Raw genomic sequence first — 27,988 nt, forward strand, 5'->3', positions numbered from 1 at the left:
CCAAATTTAAAAAGACCAACTTTTATTAAAGTGATATTATGCGCATTTTTCACTGTTGAATTGAGCTGAAAAGAATTAACAGGTCAAAAGAGTTAGTTAAAATGTGGTAACTGCGCATTTATCTGCAACTCATCTTGCTACCAGTTGTTCATAATTTTTTTTAATATTATATTCGATATTTTACATGACTTATCCGTCCTCTAAGTCGAGCGGAACTGTCTTTTTATTAGGATCGGAGTTAGTGTTCGTGTGTTATATGAACGAATCTGCCCTAAGACTAAATTTAGATTCACATCGTACATCGAATAATTACTGTCGTCAGTTGTCAAAACGAAAGCACGGTTGATATTCAAAAACATTATTTTTCTCTCGTTCCGGGATATTGTTTTAGTAAGCTGATGCTACATTAACGAATATAAGTGTATATGAAGTAAAAAAACACCAAAAATAAACAACGGTTGCTATAGACACCTATTAACATAGCATATACTGTTAGATGCGCATTATATCACTTTGACATAAAATCGGAAGGATTTATACGTAATTGATGAAATCGGAAAGAAAAATAGTTTTAAGTCCACAAATATTATTCCCAACAAGGTTTCAATAGGTTTCAAAGTCATTCTATATAGATCTCGCAAGCTTTCTATGCTAAAATACCGTTAAAAGTCGTTTATCGTCAGTGAGCATGCGCATAGCGGGGTACTGTACAATTCACTCGTAAATATTTTATTACAACTTCAATTTTACCGCGCCGGCGAAAAGGGTCACGGATTTTTTTTTTATTATTATTAAAATACATAATTTACAGACGAATTTTAATATCTATGTCTGTGTATTGAGAAATAATTTAATATGTTGTTTTCAATGTGTAAATATATTTCAGAAAGTAAAATGCTATACTAGCCGTCGATATGCCCCTTAAATATTTGTGTACCATTCGATGCAATCTTTCTGATATAATGTATAATGAATCAGATCAATAATGCCTCTAATAATATTCGAAACCTCTTATATGGTGACAAATACATGAATCAGCGGGGCAAGTGCCACTTTAACCTTCAGCTTCGACTCGAATCCCGTTTAATCAAGTGATTAAATAATAAGTAGGGACATTATTAAATTTCTATGCTTTGCATGCTATCCAAAATAACATGGAACACGTGTTATGCGTTACGGCATCTCTGTGTACGTGGTATGCAAATTTCGCATGCTTATTTTGCTTCTAATCTCACTCGATAAACATGTTGTATATGCGAGTTCCGTTGAAATTGATTTCACTTATAACAAATAAATGAATGTTGATGTCCGTTGAAAGTATTTTTTATATTCCATTATACACAGCGTGTGAGTTTTTGGTTATAAATAGTTGTTTTCAAAGAATAATATCCAACCTGTCTTTGGAAAACATGTTCAATACATCGCAGTTTGTGCATTATCCATTTTGAATTTGGTTATTATCCAAAGAAATTTTCATATCAGTTTGGATTTATCCATAAACTTTTATACCCGTCCTGCAAACACATGATTTTAACACAGAAACACACTAGGTGTTAAAAGTAAAATTTTAAAGGACATTCATGATATAATTTGGCATATCTCTGTTACAGTTTCGTTCGCTCTTTTGTCAATTAACGGATAAATAATTAAACACATAAATCGCATTTCATGAAAATTAGCATTTTTTCAAAGACAAATTTATCGTTTTTTACTATAAAACTATTAAATCATTGCAAAACTCAAAACGCATGTGCGTGTGTCAGACATTCATTATCACATGTGGAGAATAATTACGTCCTTATTTGTACTAAATTAGCAGAAATGATAAAATAATCACCTACTTTTCAGTTTCAGTTTCGGCCGACATTTTTTTCTTCAGTTTGAATTATCCAACTAAGTTAGGATTATCGACGTACAGGGGGTGGAATTGGGATTTTTTGAAAATGGGAATTTTTTATTTTGAAATTGTGGAAATTGATCTTATTTGGAATGGTGATGTTTCGCGCTACCATCTTTATATAGAGGAAAATGTAGTGACGACAATAGCTCATCTGGAGCACTTCTTGCTCAGGTGATCTAAAGATGGTCATTTTGCCAGACTGTGAAAAGTCTATTAAAAAGCATATACCTAACGTGTTTGATTGATCATTTTAGTTGATAATAATTATTTTAAGTCGCCATGGTGTAATGGATATGGTGTCCGCTTAGCGACCTGGAGGTCAAGGGTTCGATCCCTTATGTGGGAGCGTTCTTTAGATCTCCCCCAAAGACACCAAGTACTGGTCCTAGGCCCAGGAAACGGACTCGGGAGCGTTCCAATAAGCCTGCGGCTTTCGACGCAATCGAGCTATAATAAAAAGGTTTTAACTAATTATTTTAAACATTTAAGTTTAATATGTTCACATAAACCAATAATTGTTTAGTTTTTAACTTTGCAATGCCGTGTCAGACACAAAGAAACTAACTTGTGAAATCAAACGGCAAAAACAAACACTTGTGAACATAGACTATGTTTATGCTGATTAGCACTTCAAATTATTAATTGGTAACTACGCATAAAAACTTCAGATGGGACCAGATTACTGGGTTTAGAAATATCGTTAATTCAAAACAGGGGAGGTGGAATTAAACATAAAATTTCTGAATAAGTTGAAATGAAAAATTCAAGCTTAAAAAACTTTTAAAGAACGAGATGTAGTGTATCTACGTAATTCTACATATTCTTACATATATGGCGTATGGGTTGGTTGGGTTTAAGGTCATCATAAATACATGTATACATAAATAGTTCCTGCTAAACAAATGGAGAAAAAAATTAGCTACCGTACAAAATGGAGATCTTTCATAGGATTGCATATAATGTGGGCCGAGTCTAGATCACCAATATTAGTTCAAGCACAACAATATGCTCAAAATGGGTATTTTAACCATTAAATATTGATACTTTTCAGTAAACTTTTTATATCCATCAATACATCATTTGTTTTAATTGATTTGAAAGTAAACCTTACCTTTTCTTATTGCGTTTTAGCGTTGTAAATTGTTCGACTTTATAAATGAAGTAATGTCAGCATTCAGTCCTCCATAAGCTCTTTAGTACTGGATGATTTAATGTTTATCTCATCTACCATGACAATGATACTTTACAAGGGAACACTAATTTATATTGAAGTTGACAATTTTAACATCAATATCGGTATTAATTTCCTCTTAAAATACTTTTCTGTAAATTTTGTATCCTTTGTTTATTTGTTCCATGATTTATATGTTCTTGTAAATTTTGTATGGTCTGTGAGGACTGATTTATTCACGTCTCAAGTGTCTAAGGGAAATACTTTAAGGTTTATTGAGTGTTCTCAGTGTGCCTTAAAGATATAAGTGTTTACTGAAACCATTGATATATTGCAATTTTGTGCTTTTATCGGGAAATTCCATTAATCAAACACATGAAAGGTTGTAACAGTCTTACTAAATATCTCATTGAAGTGTATGCCATCCACAATTGACATTTTCAAGGTTACAATACCCTTGGTTGATCACCAGAAAACTTAATGTCGGAATAATGCCCTTGATCAGAAAATAAAAATGCATCCCACTATGCAGCTGAACATTGTGGATTTTTATTATTCTAACTCAGCACAGAGCTATTTTTCTGTAGATAAAGAAGTAACTAAAGTCGCCATCTATTTCAGGTGCTAGAATCACGTGCTCTGGAACCCGGCTTAGTGGTAGTTAATGCGAACTATTTTTGTGGGACTTATTACTTACGCATTGAGCGTAATAATTTTGTCTTGTTCCGGAAGTGAATTAAGTGAATGTAGTGAATTTATGATAAATAATTGGAGATAAGCTGGAGATATAGACGTACAGACAGTGAATTACACTGACAGAGCCAGGCACAGAATCATCCAATCAATAACAACAACGACGCTTTGACAAATGTAAAATAAATGAAAAATATTTACTCATTCTGATTGTATTGGATTTAGTTTTTAGATGTAAGTGGATGCATATGCATGCATTATGTGGCATGCCTCTTTGTTTTAAAAGAATATGAGGCGAGCTATTGATTACTCAAAAACTCAAAAATATTGTATGAAAGTCTGTTCTAGATTTATTCTCATGGACAAACGGGCTCGAAATATTGCTTGGTTATTCGTCGACTGTGAGTAAACGGCTGGACAGATTTCTTTGAAGTAGTTTTTTGAAAGGTTGTTCAATTGCCCGTAAGAGTATAAAGTAATGCTTGGGATTAAAGCTTTTTTGACATTTTTGCGGCCCGCGAAGACAGGTCTATGATAAATTCTAGTTAATGACCTTGTTATGATTCCAATATCAGACGATGGGGATTTTTTTCATGGCTCTGTGCCAATTTTACTCTCATCAAACACGATTATATTTATTTATTGGAATATATTGGGTTTCTGGGCCCATATACTATCCAGGGTACGTTACTTCCACCAAAGACCTATAAAATGTATTTTATAGGTCTTTGCTTCCACCTGTGATTAATATATATATATATATATATATATATATATATATATATATATATATATATATACTAAACGTACTAGTCAATTTATATTAATAATTAATATGAATATCATAAATGAATATGAGAGCGTCAAGAGAGTAACGTTTATGTGTTTGTGCATAGCACAAAATTCAAATCAAAATTCACTTTTTATAGGCCTCCCCCCCACAACTTTTATCAAGTTAACAGTACCAAGTTTAAAACTTCCCTCGCTGAAGTTGCTATTAAGGTGTCTATACTGGCTAGCACGTTTTTCAAGCTCTAAAATTTATCAAATTCCGTAACTTTTTTGTGATGCATAGTACACATACAAAAGTTATATATTTTTGAGGATCTTTCTATCATTTGCAAACAGTAATATACTTGTATAGTACATTCTAAAGGTGTAAGCGCCAAAATTACCTGGTGCGCCTGTAATAGGTACGAAGGTACAAGTGGCGTTTGCATCCCGCGAATATTTCTTTGAATCTGATTGAAAGCGGCACCAGTAGAAATTTGGTACCCTGTTAACAAAGACAGACAGACAGTTTATTTCAATCCAATAAGGCATTTAAGCCCACGAGGACATATATACAATACAAGTGTTGACGAACAGTGTAGACTAGAATACAAAATTTTAACAAAAGTTGTAGTTGTATGTTTCCAACATTTGGAGAAGATCGCTTTGAAAACAATATTTCAAAAAGCATACATGCAAGATAATTCTGGAACGTTTTCTAAGCATTTAACCAATCTATTTTAAGATATAATACAATATGTTTTTATCTTAGAGGTTTCTTCAATCCGATTACTGGATGATATTCTAATAACAATGTAGAAACATAGAAATTGGCTTTTAAAATGTAGCATACATTTATCCTAATTTGTTTCGTACTATCAAATATCATCATATAAGCATGGTAGTATGTTGTTTAAAGGAAGCATTTTCGGGCTGTATTCTAAACATATGCATCGATTTAACAAACAACGACATAACATACACATTTACATAAGTATGCCATATTACACCACTTTATCCTGCATTAAATGGTTTCTCTACATCGGCCTCTTCGGATATGTTTATAAATTTAGTTCAATTTTAATATTACGAAAAACAAGTAAAATAACCAATCGCAAAGAAACCTTTGAATACAAAAAATTATAATATAGTTTAATTATTAAACATGTATGAGTTATATATCTATCACAGATGGTATTTTAACATCTATGGAATTAACATGAAGAGTGCCATAGATATATATGTCTTACCGAAACGAAAATGTAAGACTGATATCATATGCAACTGCTATCACTAACATCTGTACTTAACAATTTATATCCACTTTTCATATATTTGTCTTATCGAAAGAAACATGTAAGACAAATATTGTGGAAACTAAACTTAAAATGACACATTATAATACATTAATTGTACGATCGTGAACTACTAATAATACAAAGGATATCATGTCTTATCTATTAATCGTAATAGAAAAATGCATGTAAATGTTATAATGTAATCGTATTTCACTTCAATACATTACAGTTCTAAATAGCACGCTATCATAGTCTGGTATACTTAACAATTAAAACAATTAAAACGGCATAAAGGCCTCATATCATATTTATTATCCGTATGACAAAATGTATGTAACAGTAACCAACAATCATGTAAACATAGTTTGCGTATGGTTTCTGTAATATACCAAGGAACATACATAGTACATCAGACATATTAACAGTTTCAGCAGAAAAACATTGAAAACATGAAATATATACAATTCAAGTACAAACAAACACATAGAAAGCATGTATTTACAGTATCACACGAAACACATTTTGCAACAATTTTACCATGTCAATTTCTATACATTACCTCATTTCTAATAATAAATGCTTTATGAATATAGGTTCCTAAGTTTCTAAGTATATTCTCATTTTCTGACTTTATAAGATCTACAAATTTAGCCATGCTAGGTCTAAACCAATATTTTCTGCCAATATATTTTTTCCTTATGTCAGTATACATTACACATTCCATAACAAAATGATATTCATCCTCAATTGTATTGCATCTTGCACATTTTCTATCACTTATTGAGGTACTCAAAGGTCTGGTCAATATACCAGCCTCAATATGCAATCTATGCGATGAGACTCGAAAACGAGAAAACGATTGACAAAACTTGCTTATATTAAAACATTCGAGATATGGTTGAAATCTAAAAGATGAAATTGTGTTGTAGAATAAAGCTCTACTAGACTGAGTTAATCTGGCGTACCAGTTCTGTATAAATTGGTCATTTAATCTCTGCTTAACAATATATAGAAACATGTCATTATTACCTACACCTTGAAAAGTCCAGGCATCAACAAAACCAAGCAAACATAATAAGTTCTTCAATAAGGAGCACCAATTTGTTTTATTGGGATACAATTCTAAATCATTCTTTAATAAATTATACACGAGAAGAATATACTTATTTTCTTTCGTTTGAAGAATTCGTAACCAATATTTAATAGCCTTATACATATGTATAGTTTTAAAAGATACTCTGCCTAATTCTCCATATATAAAATCGTTCTGAGTAGTTTTCTTCACACCAAGCAGTTTTTTTTGCAAAATCTCATATGTACTGTCTCAATTGATAAGTCATTCGCAAAACAACATATTTCACAACAATAATTAAAAATTGGCGATACAAGCTTATCGAAAAGTTCCATCTTGTGTTTTGGCGGTATATAAGTAAATTTATACAAGTATTTATTCATAGTAAAAATGGCTTTTTGTGCCTGTCCGGCCAAAGTACTTTGTGCGGTACTAAGCGAACCCCTTGTAGTAAAAACCACACCTAAATAACAGAATTTGTTAACTATTTCAATTGGTTCGCCATTATAATAAAAAGCAATGTCATTTGGGATAGAACCGCCTTTTTTAAATATCATAACTTTTGTTTTAGCAACATTTACCTTCAGTTTCCATGTTAAACAATAATCATATAATATATCAATACTACGCTGTAATGATTCAGCCGAATTTGCAAAAATGACAATGTCGTCGGCATACAGTAACATAAATATCTTAAACATATTAACATCTATACTATCTGCATTGTTATGAATAAACATGTCTTCTAAATCATTGATAAACATCGAAAATAAAAAGGGAGATAGGCAATCCCCCTGACGTACCCCAAGAGAACATGTGTATTCATCACTTAACTTATGTAATGTACGGTTTCTTGTACGGGATACATGCGAGCCACTACCTGTCACCACCTTGGCATATGTCTGATCATTTAAAGGCGCATTGTTTTCAGAAATATTACACTGATTTTGCTCACTAACGACCGGCGAATGGGTGTTAATGCTACCGGACGCAGGGGTAGTATTGGGTAATAATAGTGCACATGTATCATTTAACAGGGAAGGCATCGTTCCAAAATAACTCCCGTGTAAATATTCGGAGTTCACAACTTTGTCTGTCTGGTCCGCTCTATTTAATGACCCATCGCTCACTTGGACACTCTGCAAATTTAACAATTGCGCAAAACCCGTGTTTTCTACATTTGACACAACTGATAATCCTGGACTGTAATTAGTGCTGGCTAACGGAGAGTCCATAGCGTGGATATATGTGTTATTTTGCTGAAATCCAGATTTACTGTTATAGTTATTTGGTCCGACATTATCAGTGAGCGGAATTTGTTGTCTGATCATGAGCGGGGCGTATCCAGGTGGGAAACCAGGAGGGGGGTTTATAGTCGAAGTGTTCATTTCAGCGCGCTGTTCTGGTACGACATTCGTAAATACCTGTAGTGCGTTCAGTTACAGCGAACGTTCGCTATAGTTCGCGAACCGTCGCGAACGTTCGCTATTGAACGCTCGGTTCGCAGCGAACGTTCGCGAACCAAAGCGAACCCTCTCGGGAGGTAGTTCGCTAGCGAAACCAAGATGGCGTACATATAAGTTGTCGTTGTTGTTCAGTGTAACTTCGATATTTTTTTCAATTTTTTGTAGTACATAGAATGAATTGAATTTTAAACAAAGTGTATAGGAGGTTTTGGGGATTCCGATAATGACGTCAAGTTTGCGCGTGATCAAATATTGGCCGTCAACACTGCGGCCATTCTGCTATTGTTTGCGTTTGATAAACCGCATCGTGATAAGGTTTCATTCATATTCGCGACCCTTTTTAAGAACAACAAAATACTCAGAAATTGAAATTCTTTCAGATTAAATAGAATCCAATGAACGAACACAAATAAGGACGAAAACAAACAACAATTTGATTGATTTTATGTAATCAACATAAAGAAACTGATTTGAACCTATATGTCTGTAAAAACTTACCTTGTTACAGATTAACTACATCCTCTTGATACATGTAAATGTTTTATTTAATTGTTCACACCAATGTTGACACTCTTTATTTCAGCATTTTTAACCACCCAGTGTTTAATTGCCCCTTTGTTAATCACAAACCGATTATCTCGATATGATCGGATACTGTCCAGACAATTACTAAGAGAACAGGGTGTCATAAACCCAGGGACCTATACTTGTATATCTCTGTATGGGGTCATAGACCGCATGTGTCTGATCATTAAAAACGATTTATGATACCTCCATGCCATCTATTGGCATGTCAAGCCAAAAACTTTACAGTTGCTATAATAAAATATTTGAACATATTTTAAGAATAGACGTACATTTGTCCGAAATGGATCAACAGGAACTATAAAGTATATATATATATATATTAGCCAGTTTAAACCAGAGACCTACGTCTCTGTTTAAACATAACAATAAAGTGTTTAATAATAACAATACATTAAAAATATGGTGGAAATTTACTGCTACACAATTAACGTATAACGGGTACTTGCAAATATAACGTTTAAATATCGTGCGTTACTGCAGTGTTCGAAACATCATCGTGAAAGCAAGCAATCGCGTTTGATCATAATATGGATATAAAATGCTTGGGTAAAATAAATGTATAGATTTATGGTATAATAAAATGCCAGAATTGTATCGCTCATTATCACTACAAAAGAGTTTTCAATATACATGTACATTCAAAGACAGTTCAATTCGCAAAATATGCATGTGTTTTTTTTCCATTTGAATGCTAAAATTTATTAATATTTTCATTAAATGTAAACGAAACGAAAATTCATTCAATGTAAAAGAAAATTACAACTACATTTGAAGATTGTAATGTATTGCGCTATTTTAGGGCTTTATTTTATAACTGATTCAATGCACCTCTTACACTAAATTTCGATCGCTAATGAAAAATAACACTCGCATCCACACCACTTATAATTATAATAAAACTATTATAGGTTTTATTATTTTTGAAATATCTTTTATTTAAGTCTTAATCTAAAAAAGAATACGGGTATTTATAGTTTTGTATTATGAAATTGTCAGTTATTTAGTCTTCCGACGACCTTTCCTCTGATACAATGTTGTTATTCGCGATTTCCTCCATCAAAATCGCAATCAATTTTCTGGGAGCCGCCATCTTGAAACGTTCGCGCCGAACTTATCGTTCAATAAGACCGAATCGGAAACGAACGATCATTGGCGAACGTTCGCTGTAACTGAACGCACTACTGTTGTTGAGCATGCGTTTGTTGCACTTGTTCATTTTGATTAATCACATTTATATGTGTCATTCTGTCGTAACCGACGTAAAAGTTCCAATTGGGGAATTCGTCAACAACAAATAGAGTACCAATAACATTGGAAAAAATCAACATTTTTCTAGAAATATAATCAATGTTTTTTACCGTTCTGTTGCTGTCTTAAAGGAGCTAATCAAATTCTGTAAGTACCCATAGAGTGCGTTATGTATCCGTTAATCGATTCGCTAACATTATAAAGGCTGTGAGCATCTGATTCGCATGGTAAAATAGTATATTGTGTGATTGTTTTGCTAAGGCATGGCGGGTGATGGAGGTTTCGTCACAATGCAGTTTCGTCACACTGATTTTATGAAGGAGGACAGTGGAGGTTTCGTCACACTGATATATTGTATAGAATAAAATGATATTGCAATTGTATATGATGTTGTTAATAAATATATTCATTAATTGGGATATATGCTTCTTTATGTTATTTTTTAGTGTTATTGAGTTGAGTTTTGTAACAAATGATTGTAACAGGGTTGAAATATTTATTTCACGGATTCTGTTCATGTGTTCTGTTTTAAATGTTATTATTTCCATATAACGCATTGTGTTTACCTGGGTTACTTATTAAGCTGTGCTCCTGTGGCCAGTCTTAGAGTTAAAGTCAGTCAAGCATGTGAGTTACACATGTCCAGTTTATATAATTGTTCAGTCAGGCTTGACCAGTTATTTTCCCGCCCTTTCCTTTGTCTTCTGGGCACTTCTAACTTGAACACAGAGCTGTACACATCTACTTTTAAGATGTACATTTATAGTACAGAGTTGCCATTACTTCAATATAAGGTTAGTTCTATTTCTACCTGTTTGCATTTACTCTTTCTTGTATTTGCATTGAGTTGTATTTATGTTGTGAGTTGATATAACTCATATTTGATAAGTAATTAGGTTAAATTCAGAAAAGCAGCATTGCCATCCTAAACGTGCTAACGATTCCTATAATTCACAGTTTCCCATACTCTTCACATGTATAATCTTATTTGCAGCAGTAGCACAACACCCGCAGAGAATTGTATAAGATTGAGAGAGAGTTCCGTACACATTCCACAAATGGTAAGTGAGAACGAGAAAGAGTTGAGATCTCATGTAATTGTATGTTTATGCTGTATATGTACCATTTATCATGTTACCAGATCTTTTATATATATTTCATTGTAACTTGTTAAAGGCCACACATGATATGTTTTATATATTTGTTACTTTGCATATAATAATATAGTGTCTGATACCATGTTTATATATGTTTCAGTGACATGGAATTCGTATAATAATAAAGACGAATACAACATATATTCGGGTGGTTATTTTGAGCCGGGTACTGCCCGTTTATATTTGGCGCCCAACGTGTTTTGCGGACCCGAGAGGAGGAAGGCGGCCCGTGGAAAGCGGAGAAGTCGTGGAAGGGTCGTTGAGGACTGAGCGTACGTAGGAAGAGTCTTATTGGACGGGTCGTTGAGGATGTAGCGGAAGTGGGAGTCGTTTAACCGTGTATTTAGAACATTTCCGAGGATTTATAGTGCAATATCGTGTACCTACCGTGTGGACAATTGTGAAGTGGACAGCTTTAAATAGTTATCGTGTATCATATTCAGACTTTTAATCATTTGTGGCCTATATTCATCATATGTGTATTCTTCACCTTTCTTCGTAACCGTGAGTATATGTATGTGAGTGAGAGAGAGAATATATTATTTGTTTTAATAATATAATTGATTGCTCTAATTACTTGGTGACGGTTACATCTTTATAAGATCTATTCTTCATCCTTTATCAACAGTTACTAAAAACATTGAAATGCTGCTATTTTGAATTTATTCATAAAGTGATTATAAATTCATTAATTTTGTAACCAACTCATTGCTATCCCTTTAACCTCTTTATTCTATAAATTCTCATATAATCCCTTTCCCAGTGTCCATACCTTTATCCAGCCCTTTTACATTTTGGCCTTAATTCTATTTAGTCCATTGTATTCCATTTTATTACTGTGTGAGTGTTTGTTTTGATTTGCTGCATTCCTGAGTTTATGCATTGCTAACAGTACATCAGGTTACACTTGTTCACCTTGATTATACATGATTTGGTTTTGATTGGATATAGAATTCCCTAATTTGCATACTGAGTTTGGATATCATCGCTTCCTTGGTTTTCATTGGTTGACACATGACTGAATTTTTTTTTTCTCACTGACAGACCATGTGACTACTATTTTACCTTATATGGAGGTTGTAGTAGAGTAGTAATTCTCAACACAGTGTAGTAGTACATGTACATATAGGTAAGGTCTGTTTTGGACAGATGTCTCCCGTGTGAGCTGATATCAGGTAAATCTGTTTACACATTTGTGGTCGGCTTCTTTGGTTGTTATTTTAGTTAATTTGATTTGTCTCAGGGCATTGCATTTTTATTTTGGCGTTTAATATTTCTGAAGTTAATACTTATAACACAGTGTAGGTTGAGTGATTTGAATTAAAATACTTGGTGCAATTTATTCATTTGAATTTAATTTGAAATTATTTTGAACACTTATTTAAACTTCTTTATTTTTTGTGTGAAATATTTTCATTTATTATTGATACTTAGGTTTGATTTGAAATATTTGGTTTTATTTATATTGTATTATTCTAAGTTGGACTTTGATTGTTAGGTTCTTCCTTGCAGTTTACGGATGGAAATACTTAGTTAATTTCATTTCATATCTTATTTGGAATTATTCTTGGACATTTTGGATAATTAATTATTTTCATGTACATTGCATTCCATTTACACATAGTGTGTTGAAGTTCTGTTTGATATAGGTGATTGAAGTTGTGCATGTTTAGTTGTGACTTAAGTTGACGCAATAGTGTGTTAGCTTGTTCTTGTACTTTGGAGTCTATTTTTCAGTTCATTCAATTTTGGGTTTGTGCTTTTGTGACCGAATTAGTTTGAACGTTGCTGAAATTGTGTGAAAGTGCATCACTGTTCATACTTTGAAGTTTGAATTTGATGTTTTGTTTTAGTTGTGATACTTGATTGATTGGTTCATTGTGGGTCAATTAATTTACTTGTATCTTAACTTTATTTTTTTTTTATACTTTGTGATAATATTCTTAGTCCAGGATCCGTTTGCGCACAAGTGATTTATTTATTATTCATTATACTTGGTGATTATTGATTGACTTTCAGACAGTGCAAAAGTGATTTAACTGGTGTTTCCACTTATTGAATTTGATTTAAAGTGGATTCATTTGTTTGTACTTATACTTTGAATTGATTTTATAGAAGTTCACTTTGAATTGCAACTTAATTAGTCTTTGAGGATTTATTTGGTTGAACTTAAGGTTGAGTTGATGCAATACTGACATCAGTGAGGTGTTTGTTTGTTGTTTTATTGGCAGCAACTTTGAATTTTGGGTAGCATTTAACTGACTTTGAACTTTATTTGGTCTAAGCTATATTATACTATGTATGTTGGAAGAGATTAGTGTTTCTTTGAAACACAATATACTTGGAAGGGTTATCATTATTTCTTCGGAAACTATTGACTTTGAAGTTGACATGAATTGATTATTTGACAGAATTAATTAATTGATTAATTGATAGGTTGCATTAAATCACTGATAATTGAAAGTTGAATTTGAAGTTAAATGAACATGGCATCAAGTGAAGGGAAGATTATGGAGACTGTTCAAGAAGAAGGAGGTCAGGATATTACAGAGGAAGATAGGAAATTGCTTGAAGCATTTAAGAAGCTTGATGTTAAGCCTGAAATTGAAAATACAGAAGACTTAATCAAATTTATGTCCACATATAGATGTCGGGAAAAGGCTGAAGATAGGTATAGGTCAGCTGATACTTTAAGATATGTTGAGGACAGAAGACACTTTGAAGACAGAAGACACTTTGAAGACAGAAGAACCTTTGAGGAAAGAAGATATGGGGATGACAGAACCTTCAATAGTAGTAGCTACCCCAGGATATCAACCTTTGGAGGGGTTAGTGGAAAAGGAGAAGCCAGTTGGGAGAGTTTCAAGTTTGAAGTTCAGTCTTTGATGGCTGATAGGATATTCAGAGAAGAGCAAATATTATTTGGAATAAGAAAGGCTGCCAAAGAAGATGTGGCTGACATATTAAGACGACTAGGAACAAAGGTTACAGTGAATGAAGTTATGTGGAAGCTGGAGAGTACATATGGAAATGTTGAAACGAAGGAAACTATTCTAAGAAAGTTTTACAATTGTTCCCAGCAACCTGCAGAGTCCATTGCATCATTTTCTTCTAAGCTTGAAGACTTGTACGACAAGGCAGTTTCTTTGGGGGGTATTAAGAAGGATGACAATATAATTAAAGGGGTCTTATACCAAGGATTGAAGAAGGAACTCAGGCAGCAGGCAGCTTACAAGTTTGAAACAGAACATGATTATGACGCCTTTAAAATCTATCTAAGAAAGATGGAGTCTGAAGATAGAGAGGAGAAAAGAGAGACAACAAAGCCAGCCAACCCTGCGGTAAATACAACAGCACCAGAATTGACTGAAGTCCTGTCACAACTCAAAAGGTTGAATGAAAGAATCGATAGATTAGAAAGAGAGAAAGTAACAGGTCAGTCAGAGAACCAGTACACACCATTTATCAGCAGAGGTGCTCGGCGTGGACAACACGGTTATGATAGACATTTCCGGCCAGATCAGAGGGGTTTCAGAGGAACAACAAGAAGGGAACCATCAAGGCCACTGTCATCAACCACGTTTATGCCCACCTGTTACCACTGCAATCAACGTGGACACATTGCTAGGGAGTGCCCAAACTAGTTTGTGCTCCAGTCGCCGGGTCGGAGAGGAGCACACCAGAGACTAAGAAAGACCCTCAACTAGTTGGAGATGTGAATGAAGTCAACCTGAATATTAACAACAATACAACCACAGCTCTTTTGGACACTGGATCATGCGTAAGTATTATATCTGAAACATTCTATAAAGAACACTTAGCTGATACTGAATTAGAGCCACTGACAGAAATGATCAACATAGAATGCGCTGATGGTCAACAACTCCCATACTTAGGATGTATAGAAGCTACCATTAGTATTGAAAATGGATTGGAGAAAGCAACATCAAAGCAATGTCTCTTTTTGATATCACCAGATACGAAATACTCTGCAAGAACTCCAATAATTCTAGGAACAAACATATTGAAAACATTACTACAAGACTGCAAAGATAATTTTGGTGAACAATTTTTACAGAAGGCTAATTTACATACTCCATGGTTTTTAAGCTTTAGATGTTTAGTAATAAGAGAGAAAGCACTTAGAAGAAACAAGAATTGTCTGGCTATACTGAGATGTGCTAATGAACAGAAGATTACCATAGGACCAAATCAAACCAAACATATACCAGTGACAGCTTATAGAAAACTACCATACAGTGAATGTAATGCATTGATATCAGAGATAGGAGATTCATCACTTCCTGACTTCATTGACATCGGACCAGCTCTCGTGAATTATGACTTTAAGAAGAATGAGTATGTAGTGGAGTTATCTAACGTCACCTATAATACAGTTACAATAGCACCCAGAGCCATCATTGCAGAGCTACAGCCAGTTGACATTGAAGATGATACAACAAGGAGACACCTGAAGGAAGAGGAAGATTTGAAGAGAAGACAAGAGGCATTGATAGAAAGCTTGGACATCGACAAAGACAACATTTTAACACCTGAACAAAGAGAACAATTAAAAACACTTCTTCAAAAACACAAGGATTTATTTTCAACTTCTGACACAGATATAGGAACGTGTACGAAAACCAAACATAGAATAAATCTACATGACGAAACGCCATTTAAAATGAGACATCGCAGGATACCACCTAACATGGTTGACGAGGTTAGAGCACATCTGGAACAGTTACTTTCATGCGGTATAATAACACCATCCAAATCTCCATGGGCATCACCAGTAGTTCTTGTTAGGAAGAAGAATGGAACACTCAGAATGTGTATAGACTTTAGAAATCTTAATGCCAAGACTATTAAAGACTCCTATGCCCTTCCCAGAATAGAAGACGTTTTTGATTGTTTACAGGGGGCGATGTATTTTTCTACGTTGGATATGAAATCAGGTTATCATCAAATTGAAATTGAGGAGGAGCATAAGGAAAGAACAGCCTTTACAGTAGGAGCACTAGGGTTTTACCACTTCCGAAAAATGCCATTCGGATTGACAAATGCCCCAGCAACATTTCAAAGAAATTCAGAGGAAATGTTAGGAGATTTGAATATGAAGATCTGCGTTATTTATTTGGACGACCTTATCATCTTTAGTTAAACTTTTGAGGAACACCTACATAACATAAACACCATTTTTGACAGATTAAGGGAATTTGGTTTGAAACTAGCTCCTGAAAAATGTGAATTCTTCAGAGAAAAGATAGCTTTCCTAGGACACATTGTGAGTAGTAAAGGAATTGAAACTGACCCAAGTAAGATAGACAAGATCAGAAACTGGCCATCACCAAGCACACCAGAAGAATTGAGAAGTTTTTTGTCATTTGCTGGATATTACAGAAGATTTATTCAAGACTTTAGCAAAATTACGAGACCGTTGAATGATCTGTTACCACCAACCAAAGCAAAGAAGGGACAGAAGAAACCACTGAAGGAATGGAAATGGACAGACACTGAAGAAGATATATTTACTAATCTGAAAGAATTTCTGTCTACACCTCCAGTTCTGGCATATCCAGATTTCAACTTACCGTTTGAAGTACACACGGATGCATCAGGTAAGGGTTTAGGAGCTGTGCTATATCAACAACATCACGACAACACCAAACACGTCATAGCATATGCAAGCAGGTCACTCAGTAAATCAGAATCAAACTACGCAGCTTTCAAATTAGAATTTTTGGCATTAAAATGGGCAGTCACCGAAAAGTTTTCAGATTACTTAACCAACACTCACTTTACATTACTCACAGATAACAATCCACTCACTTACATTCTCACTACAGCGAAATTAGACGCAACAGGGCAAAGATGGGCATCAGATTTGGGCAATTACAACTTTGACATCATATACAGGGCAGGCAGAAACAACACAGATGCAGATGCACTCAGCAGATATCCTCACCACAAAATCATAGACCAACAACAACATGAAAACATCAAAATAGACAACAGCACAGTGAAAACAATTTGCAAGTACATAACACCAGCACTCATTGACACACTACCAGCATTGTAACTCAACATCATAGAAGCTACAGAAACACCAATGCAACCTATAGCACAGCTTGAATTAAGAGAAATTAGGAAAGCACAGAGACAAGATCAATTAATTGAAAAGTGGAGAATAGCAACTATAGACAAGACCCTACCCCAATTTAATACTCTACCTGGAGATATCATAATGAAAAAGAACTTTGAAAACTTTATCATAAAGAGAGGCATTCTGTACAGGAATTTACATGAGAATGAAGAGATTATTGAACAACTCGTTATACCAAACTGCTATAAGAGAGAAATACTAGAAGGATTTCATGACGACTGTGGTCACCCTGGAAGAGATAGGACACTAAGATTACTGAGAGAACGCTATTTTTGGCCAGGAATTACAACAGATGTGGAGAAACATGTCACAGGATGTAATCGATGTTTAAGGAGAAAGACAACAGTGAATACAAGGGCACCAATGATTAATGTGAATACAACTTATCCATTAGAATTAGTGTGCTTTGACTTTCTGTCAGTTGAACCATCTAAAGGACATAGTAACATCCTAGTGATAACGGATCATTATACCAAATTTGCCATGGCCATTCCGACAAAGAACCAGACAGCGAAAACAACCGCCGAAGCCTTTTATAACAATTTTGTTGTTCAGTATGGTATTCCAACAACTTTACACTCTGACCAAGGAGCCAATTTCGAATCACAGATAATCAAAGAGCTCTGCAAATTAACCAATACAAAGAAAACTCATACTTCTATTTACCATCCTCAAGGAAACGGAACTCCAGAAAGATTTAATAGAACATTACTAGGCATGCTTGGAACATTAGAGAATGATCAGAAGAAACATTGGACTGATTACATTAAGCATCTGGTATTTTGCTACAATTGTACTCCACACGAATCGACAAGAGTATCACCTTTCGAATTAATGTTCGGACGTAAAGCAAAATTACCCATGGACACCAAGTTTGAACAAGTAACATCAGAATTCAAGACCAAAGAAACCAAAGATTACATTGAACATTTAAAGATGAGAATGAAGAGGACAAGAGACATAGTTGAACAGTATGTAGAAAATGCCAAAGGTAAGCAAAAGAAGTATTATGACATGAAAGCTCGAGCAGCAAGAGTTCAAGTAGGGGATAAGGTTCTTGTAAAAATCCTATCCCATACTGAAGGAAAACACAAACTGGTAGATAAGTTTGAAGAGGAAGTTTTTACTGTCCTAGAACAAGTAAATGACCATATACCAGTCTATCGTGTCAGGTCAGAATCAGGTAAGGAGAAAACTCTGCACAGGAATCATCTGCGCCTGTTGATTAATCAGGATGAAGCAGAAGAGTTCCGGGATAATCAGGAGACTACTTCAGGTAACAGCATACCTGTAGACGTAGCAGAAGAAGAAGTAGAAGAATTATCAGACAAGAAGACCATGGATGCATCCAAAGAAGTAGAAAAGATGGAAGACGATGATGAGGATGAGTCTGATGCAGGAGATCTTGTATATTTTTCAAGAGGTGGGGACGCCCATATCCTAGCTGACGACATAGATATGTCTAGAGAAGAATCAAGGACGGAAAACATAGATATGTCTACAGAAGAATCGAGGATAGAAGACAGAGATGATATTTCTAGTGAAGTTCCCGGAGAACAACGAAACGAAGATAGGGAAGAATTAATACAAGCAGAGGATAGAGTAGATGACGTTGTTGAAGATGTTCCTGAATCTACAGCAGGGAATGAAGAAGAGAACAACGAAGAAGAGATGCCTGAAAACGTACCTCATCAAGTAGATTTGTCGCAAGAAGCTGACATTACTGAAGAACCAGACATTACTGAATACCCTATACAAGATCAAGATAATAATAATCAAGAAGAAATTGAAGTCCCTATAGAAATGGATGAAGCACAACCGATAAGGACAGAGACATCTACATCGGATACTAGAGCTCCAACACCAAAACCAAGACAATCTGTCAGAGAGAGACGACCTCCAGATCGGTATAAGGATTACCAGATGAATGCTTGTGTGGTACCAAGACCACAAGATGCCAGGTTTGAGGCATTAAATAAATTGATTGTCTCAGGTGTTTTAAATCAATTAGACAGTAAGACAGCTGGACGTATGGTTTCTAGTATTTTTCAGTGAAATTTTCATTAAAAATTTGTTTTAACATATTTTAAACAATATTGTGTATGTATTTTGTGTGTATTTTATATCAGATGTTGTTTTTTTTTTTTTGCAAAGTTCGGGCAGTATTATTCTGATTAATAATTATCAGAAAGAGTTATCTCTGAAATAAATTTCAGTGAGTTTTCATGCGAGTGACGTGATGTTATTTTTGTAACTTTCTTATTAACAATGTGAATTGCTGATATTGCATATAGTATCAATTGATTTTTTTAATGTATTATTTTAATGTGAGGACACAGTTCTGAAGAGCAGGAGGAAAAGAGTCAGAATCATATTTATACATTTATGTAAGGTAAGTATGTATCAGTTATTCAGTAGTATAACTAGTGGATGTAGTTTCGATAAAGTATGTTGTTCTTGCTTGTACAATGCTGTTATTATAAACAGTATAGTGAGATAGATAGGTATTGTATCTATTTTGTATAGAAAGGTTATTTGTTGACGGACGATTCTGTTTTTACTGTGACATGACAATTTTGTTTTCTTCTTGGTTTGTTATGATGAGGACATCATTTTTCGGGCCAGGGAAGTCTGTAACAGGGTTGAAATATTCATTTCACGGATTCTGTTCATGTGTTCTGTTTTAAATGTTATTATTTCCATATAACGCATTGTGTTTACCTGGGTTACTTATTAAGCTGTGCTCCTGTGGCCAGTCTTAGAGTTAAAGTCAGTCAAGCATGTGAGTTACACATGTCCAGTTTATATAATTGTTCAGTCAGGCTTGACCAGTTATTTTCCCGCCCTTTCCTTTGTCTTCTGGGCACTTCTAACTTGAACACAGAGCTGTACACATCTACTTTTAAGATGTACATTTATAGTACAGAGTTGCCATTACTTCAATATAAGGTTAGTTCTATTTCTACCTGTTTGCATTTACTCTTTCTTGTATTTGCATTGAGTTGTATTTATGTTGTGAGTTGATATAACTCATATTTGATAAGTAATTAGGTTAAATTCAGAAAAGCAGCATTGCCATCCTAAACGTGCTAACGATTCCTATAATTCACAGTTTCCCATACTCTTCACATGTATAATCTTATTTGCAGCAGTAGCACAACACCCGCAGAGAATTGTATAAGATTGAGAGAGAGTTCCGTACACATTCCACAAATGGTAAGTGAGAACGAGAAAGAGTTGAGATCTCATGTAATTGTATGTTTATGCTGTATATGTACCATTTATCATGTTACCAGATCTTTTATATATATTTCATTGTAACTTGTTAAAGGCCACACATGATATGTTTTATATATTTGTTACTTTGCATATAATAATATAGTGTCTGATACCATGTTTATATATGTTTCAGTGACATGGAATTCGTATAATAATAAAGACGAATACAACATATATTCGGGTGGTTATTTTGAGCCGGGTACTGCCCGTTTATATGATGGTTTTAATTGTATATATAATTTAAATGATTTATGTTTGACTTAGGTTAAACAGCGTACGGTTTGTCATAAATGAATCGTATTTATTTTAGTAGTAGTAGTACCAGCTAAAACTGTAAAATGTTGTCAGTGTAATTTTATATTTAGAAAAAATATATTCACATGTAACAGGATATACTTAATGTCTATGATTTTAATAAAGATGCTTTAAAAAGTAACTTTTTGGTCTTTACTGTGGATTTTATCCGTGAAAATGTAACACTAAGTCACTTGCATAACACTTTGCATATTATCCTTTTTTCTACCATAATATCAACCTTTTCTGGTCGCGTAATATATGAATAAAACACATACTTGTGGAGCAAATGAAAACACGTCCACACCCTATCGACTACCAATATACGATTATAAGATATTTAAATGAATTATTACTTGATAGTGCAAACATATTAATTAGTGCATTGCAAACAATCAATTAGCGGCACACACCTTTAATTGGCAATAAAGTTGGCTTAAAATGGCAGCGTAGATTATACAAACTGTGTGTATTTATACATATAGAGTAAATAGCGTCTGTTAAACAAGAGTATATAATAAGGGAGTTGTTCCATTGCAACCACAAATACAATCATAGCTTCAGAATATCCACGCATACACTGCGAACGGAACGTTAATGACGATGATCGCGCAATAGCGTGTGATCAATGAGAAAATGGCAACATCTGTCTTGTGACACAGGAATTAGTCTAAGACAGTATCGCAAAATGATGAAGGGTGCTGTAGTAGATTGGAAATGTCGCGAATGCAGCCGACCAGCAGAAGTCAAACCGGAGGTACCAATGGAAACAGCCGACACAGCAGAGGAGTCGGAACTCACAGAAGAAGTCCCACCGGAGGTACCAATGAAAACCGCCGACATAACAGAGGAGTCGGAACTCACGGTACCTGAGATATCTGAGAGTCAAGATAGTTCATACATGTCAGAAATCTCGGGGGACACAAGAAGAGACGAAATAGAAGATCGGTTATTTAATATAACTGGCCGGAACATTGAAGCACCGATCGTGCCACTGGATCAATCAATACTGGAGCGGCCTCTGGATGATGTGATACCAGAGGACAGACCCGTTACTTATGAAGTAATAAGTGGGGAAGTAAGCGAGGCGGCAACAAGCTGATAAGCAGTGATGGATATACATACACTGCTAGGGTACATAAATTATAAATAATAACGATGTTAATATTAATTATTAATAAGAATTCAAATAATAAGAATTCAAATAATAAGATATCAAAATAATTAGAATTCAAAATAATAATAATAAATAATAATAATAATAAATAATAATAATACAAAATTAATAAAAATATTAATAATTTATCGTAATATTTCAGCGTAGCGATGGTACAAGGATCTACTGGACATGCTGCATCCGTAGCAAGACTGCGAAGTGCAATGCCAATGTGAAGCAGTTCGGCGACATGTTCACTGCGTCATTTAGCGGTCACAATACCGTTTATTGAGTAGAGTTGTATGTTAATTATATCTTTATGTTTTATATGCATTATTTTTTTTCATTTAATATTGCATGAAAATAAATGTATGTGTTGTGTAAAGGTAAGTATACAGTGTTTTTTCACCATTTTGGGAATGGGGCCGGGTCCCATTAAATTGGGAAATATTGCGTTCTGTTGGGTAAATTTGGGAAATGTATGTTATTGATTTTATTATTACAAATACTTTGAAAGTGATAATGATAGTGATTTCAATATAATATTGCCTTAGGTTCAACTTCTAGAGCTTGACTTGGAGATAATTAACATCCTTAGACTTACAGTTTATTGAGTGGAGTTGTATGTTAATGTATTGTGTAATAATCATAATCAACATTGCGTTATGTAATTTAATTGCATGTGTATACTAACATTTTAAGTACTTCAATTTATTTAAATGTATTTAATTCATAAACAGAAAAGAAAAAAACATGCTGTTTTAACATCTCTCTCTTTTAACATAGAAGAAAGGTGTCAATCAAAGGTGCTCAAGTTTCCCGGTATTATTCACACCTATATATTACCATTGTGACGAACCCTCTACCCGTTTTCTACAGTAAATTCAGTGTGACGAAACCTCGGTAAACCGGCATGGCCTACACGGGCACGAACAATGATCGTTTAGTCCATTTCATTTAATAGACGCATGTCATTGCGAACAGATGGTATAATACAAATTTGATAAACATATACATAGAATTCTTTACAAATTTAAGTAGCTAAATTACTGTTTTTACGTTTAATAGTAGAAATTCATTAATGAAAGATATTGGCTTATCTCCCTTTGTTCAGTGGCAAATTGTTCTTAGGGAAAACATGTGAATTTAGGTATAAATAAGTGCTAATAAACGGTAGTTGGAATTGTTGATTTAAAACGCATTTTAAAGCTGTTTTATATGCAAATATGTATAATTTTACATTGGTAAGAAAATGTTCAAAGCTCTTGTTTTATCATTTGCTACATATAATGATTTCTTTACATTGTATATTTAATGCTTTCTTTAATACAAAGAGTCACATGTGTCACTTTCTAGAGTCGTCTCTTTGAAACCATTCTAGTGAATAGTCACCACATTGGATTTATTGAAAGATTAATATATATGGTTGACTTTAATCAAGATAGATAATCGATGTTTGGAAATGTGACAATGCTTGCGGTATATGCCTCCCTTATACAAAAGGCAACTTATTCAAGGAACTTAGTGATTATTTAGTAAGCAGCAACAGATTGAAATTAAAACCAAACAAATATTGTTTTTTCATTTATTAATTACATTGTCACATATCCAATATACTTGAACATGTACGTGGTTCATGTATTGCATTATTGAGTATTTCTAGGACTGAAAGATTGTTTTGTTTATTTCAGTCAATCGTTTTCATCGTTTTCAACGTTTTCACATAGCCATTTCACCGGACGCTGCGTCGTCACTGTTTTCACTGGAAAAATAAAGATACAAGAAAACGCATTGAGAAGTTACTCTTTTAACCGATTAAGACAGTACAAAAGGAATTAGATGTGTTTAAAGTTTTAAACTTTCCAATTTCTTAGCGGATGTGTCTGTTTTGAACAACCTGCATCGGTTAGTATGAGTAACTTTATGCAATATTATAATTGCATTCTGCTTAGAAAACCTTTTTCTAGAAATGCTTGTCACAGATTTGAAAAATAATGTCCGAAAATTAATTTAAAACCGTTTTTTCTGCACAGATGAGGGTAAATCCCATATACTTGCAGAAAGTAGCTGTAAAAATGTTTGATTCAAATTTTATAAAAAATATGTGACACATTTTTCTAGATCAATATAAGGCAAATAAAATGTGATCATATTTTTGTCTGAGGGTTGTCATACCAAGTCGAATTGTTTTTTTACCTTTACAATAAAATTAAATACTAAGTTTGTATTGACAAGGGTCAAAAGTACAGTGATTTTTAATTTACCTGTATCATTTAGTGCAATTTCTACTTTCTGTTTCGGTTCATCATTTACACACGGAATACCGACGCTCTGGTGTTCTGTTGTGTCGAAAATCATCCTTCTTTCCATGAAAATTATGTGTGAACAGTGCTCCAACAAAAATGATGTTTAAATATTCACCTTGCCGCAATAAGTCAGTAAATGCATATATAGTGAATATATAGTTACTGAATTATTGAAGTTGACTATGGTCTCCTGGTGCAATAACAAAATAAGTGCATATATAATACATATGCACTTACTGAGTTATTGAACCTTGTTGACTATGTAAAAATCATTTTTTGTTGGAGTACTTTATTTAGCATGTTTTCATGAAAACACACATAAACGAGCAGCGCTAACTTTTGGGAGACTTATTTATAATATTATATCAGTTTTCTTTGCCAAATTGGTAAAAGGTATGATAATCATATCATATTAGAAATTTTAAAAGTTGCGGGCGTTAAGATAATATATTTTAAATATTGATTTGTAGGAAACATTACAGATATTGATGCAGTACTGTAGTGTGATCTGTATTGTCCTAGGAGAGCCAATATTATGCAATGTTTCTTCATAAACATTTGTCTTACAGTTTGTGCAAAAAACAAAACGTGTTTATGTAAACGATCAAACGAACTAATCCAAAGATAAAGGAGATGTATGCGCTTTACATGTAAAATTTCAATGACAGGTAAACGGTTACACCCCTCAACTTGAAAGCGCCCGAATAAATAAACATGTTTTTTTTTATCTCGCACTGTATATACCTGTTGTTTTTACCGTTACTAGAAATTCGTACAATCCTGCCTATATATAGCCATAGTGGCAAATATAGATTGGGACATATACAGATAAGTACATGAAATGGAAGTACTTTTATGTTTATATTGTCGCTTCCCAATAATTATAATTGTGTTTAACGCGACACAATTTTTTTTAAAACTATGTTTGCATCATGATCAAAAGAATGATAAAATCTTTGTTTACAATTACTGTACATGAAACGTCGCTAAATTTATCGTATACGTGTATTTAATAATATAAATGAGATCACAATGTATTTCTAGATAACCATTAAAATCTAACTGTTATTGGATGTAAATATATTTAAGTCACTAAGAAAATTAAATTAGTTCATTTCTACCTATAACAATATTGTTGATATTTGAGCAAATGTATATTTTATTTTGCATGTGCAGTTATTCAAGCATGATTTGATTTGTTAAAACTACATTCATTTTGAGATTAAATGTCAGCTTGTGTATGCTAATTTCGTGAAGAATATTTTCAAAAAATATGGGTTGCCGCTTTAAAGAGTTGACATATTAAACATGTACTTAAAGGCGTATAACATATGTACCCGATAACAATAGGGAAACGAGCCAAAGCAAGATAGCATTCAAGTGTGAATAGCTTATGACCATAAGTTGGTCAACTATGCACTTTTGAAATTTCTTGATCCGTTTATTGTTTCCCAGTTTTTAGATATAATATATATATATAAAAATACATTAAATTTAACAAAGACATCCTGAAATGTTTATAACAATCGATCAACAATCAAAGACAAAATTAGAAATTTTCATTTTTTCTGGTCCAAAACTGCTGAAATTTACAAGGGAAAATACCCTATCAGAATCGTTTTTGACGATAACTACGAAAGTAGTCACGATGTCTTGAAAGTTTCAAAAGTTCATATTGTACGACTAATTGATTTCTATAAAATTATGTGGTACATACATGTCATTATCTTATAGATTTAGAGAAATTGATGGAAACACCTGTTTCAGGATAAATGCATCAAACAGTAGGCATTGGTTTTTGAGTGGATCAAAACTAGATGAAATCATTGACTATTATACATTCTTATACATTTGATACAAGTAGACTATACATGTATACAAACGCGTGTACATACCTTAAACTGATAATGCAAATTTTGATATAAACATTCTGAATAGTAATGTCAATGGAATTGATAAATAAAAGACACCCATATAAAGATTTAAGAACTTCATTTTGTTCAAACATAGAAGGTAGAATGCAAAATGACTGTGTTTATCAATATGAGACAAATGTCTAAAATAACTATTTTAACATAGAAGGTGGTAATTCAAACTTCAGGAAATGGCGGCGGCCGATGTAAAGCCCGAAGAGTTCTCTATGGAGAACGTTAAACTTTTGGGAGATAATAAAAAACTAAAACGTTTTAAAGGTGGAGTGGTATACCACCAAATCGACGACATTCCAAACACGGATGTGGTGGATGCAGACAACAGCAATAATTATACGCAGCACAAAAATGGATGCAAGAAATCAGTGAGTATTATTATAATCACATTTCTCATTAAGCGAGGAGTAATATCGAGTACAAGCGGTAAGTAAAATTGGAAATATGATTTTGAACAGTGTGGGCTTCGTGTAAAATAAAAATATAATACAACGACTAGAGTAAAAAGACAATCAGCAGTTCAATATGTTAGTGAAATCATTGATTATAACATTTTCAGATTTGTTAACTGTTCAGTAAGATTGCAGAGCACATGAAAATGAATATCTTTTCCGCAAAAATACTAAGCACACAAACGCCGGTACAAAATAGTAGGAAATTCTAGGAATATATTTATATGTAAACCTTGATATACAATTGATAAAATAGAATCGTCTGCTCCAGGGAGTTGTATCCTATTTACTAGTTATTATAATTGAAAGCATTTTCAGGTGGTCAAGACGCTGTGGAAATTGCTGCCGATTGCTGTTATGGTTGTCTTAGTGGTAGTATTGTGTGTTGTGACGGACGCACGACATCAAAGGTTGTAACAGTTATTTGTCTTTTTTGCGCCACTAGCTACTATTTATCCTCTTCTAGTTTCTAAATTTATCTTTTAGTTACCGGTTATATGGAACGCTATTCATTCCTTCTGTAAAACTTCTGAAATATATAAGAAGCAATGGCTTCGATATTTATTATTATTATAATGCAGTGGTTTTGATATACTGGTGAGGTCATTGTGTTAAAAGCACCTATATCAAAGGTCATCGGTTGACTTGTCATTGCAATTTCCTATGTGTGTACTACATGTAAAAACGAACGGTCTAGTTATACATGTTGCTGCATGTGTACATACACAGTGTATAATTAAGAGTTTCAAAGAGAAGTTTTTTATTTTACTGTTTTAAATAAGAGTATAAGAGATATTTCAGAGCCAAAATCTACCATTTTTACTGTGAATGGCTGGGATTCGGAGACATTTAATTGCTTTGAAATTAATTCTTCTTTTCACAAAATAAACGCATTAACCATGTCAGGTTAGGATTGAGAAAAGTTAAAAACTTAACAAAATCAATCTACCGTATACTTGAATCTAAATCACATCATCATATGCTGTATACTTAAAAGTCTTTTTGATTAGTGCAGTTTTTCAAGCGTATTAATAAACAAATAA

General features: G+C 33.6%; 1 protein-coding gene and 1 long non-coding RNA gene across 3 annotated transcripts in view; one reads left to right on the forward strand and one right to left on the reverse strand.

Annotated features, from left to right (window-relative positions):
- Positions 1-27,988, reverse strand: part of LOC127874644 (sushi, von Willebrand factor type A, EGF and pentraxin domain-containing protein 1-like) — a 496,927-nt gene that overhangs the window by 209,088 nt on the left and 259,851 nt on the right. The window lies entirely within an intron of this gene.
- On the forward strand, positions 3,840-27,980 carry LOC127874662 (uncharacterized). Its single transcript, XR_008047040.1, has 3 exons — positions 3,840-3,998; positions 26,667-26,861; positions 27,264-27,980. It is a non-coding gene; the product is annotated as an uncharacterized LOC127874662 (long non-coding RNA).

Source organism: Dreissena polymorpha, chromosome 3 (assembly GCF_020536995.1).
Source record: "Dreissena polymorpha isolate Duluth1 chromosome 3, UMN_Dpol_1.0, whole genome shotgun sequence".
In the NCBI taxonomy this organism is placed as follows: domain Eukaryota; kingdom Metazoa; phylum Mollusca; class Bivalvia; order Myida; family Dreissenidae; genus Dreissena; species Dreissena polymorpha.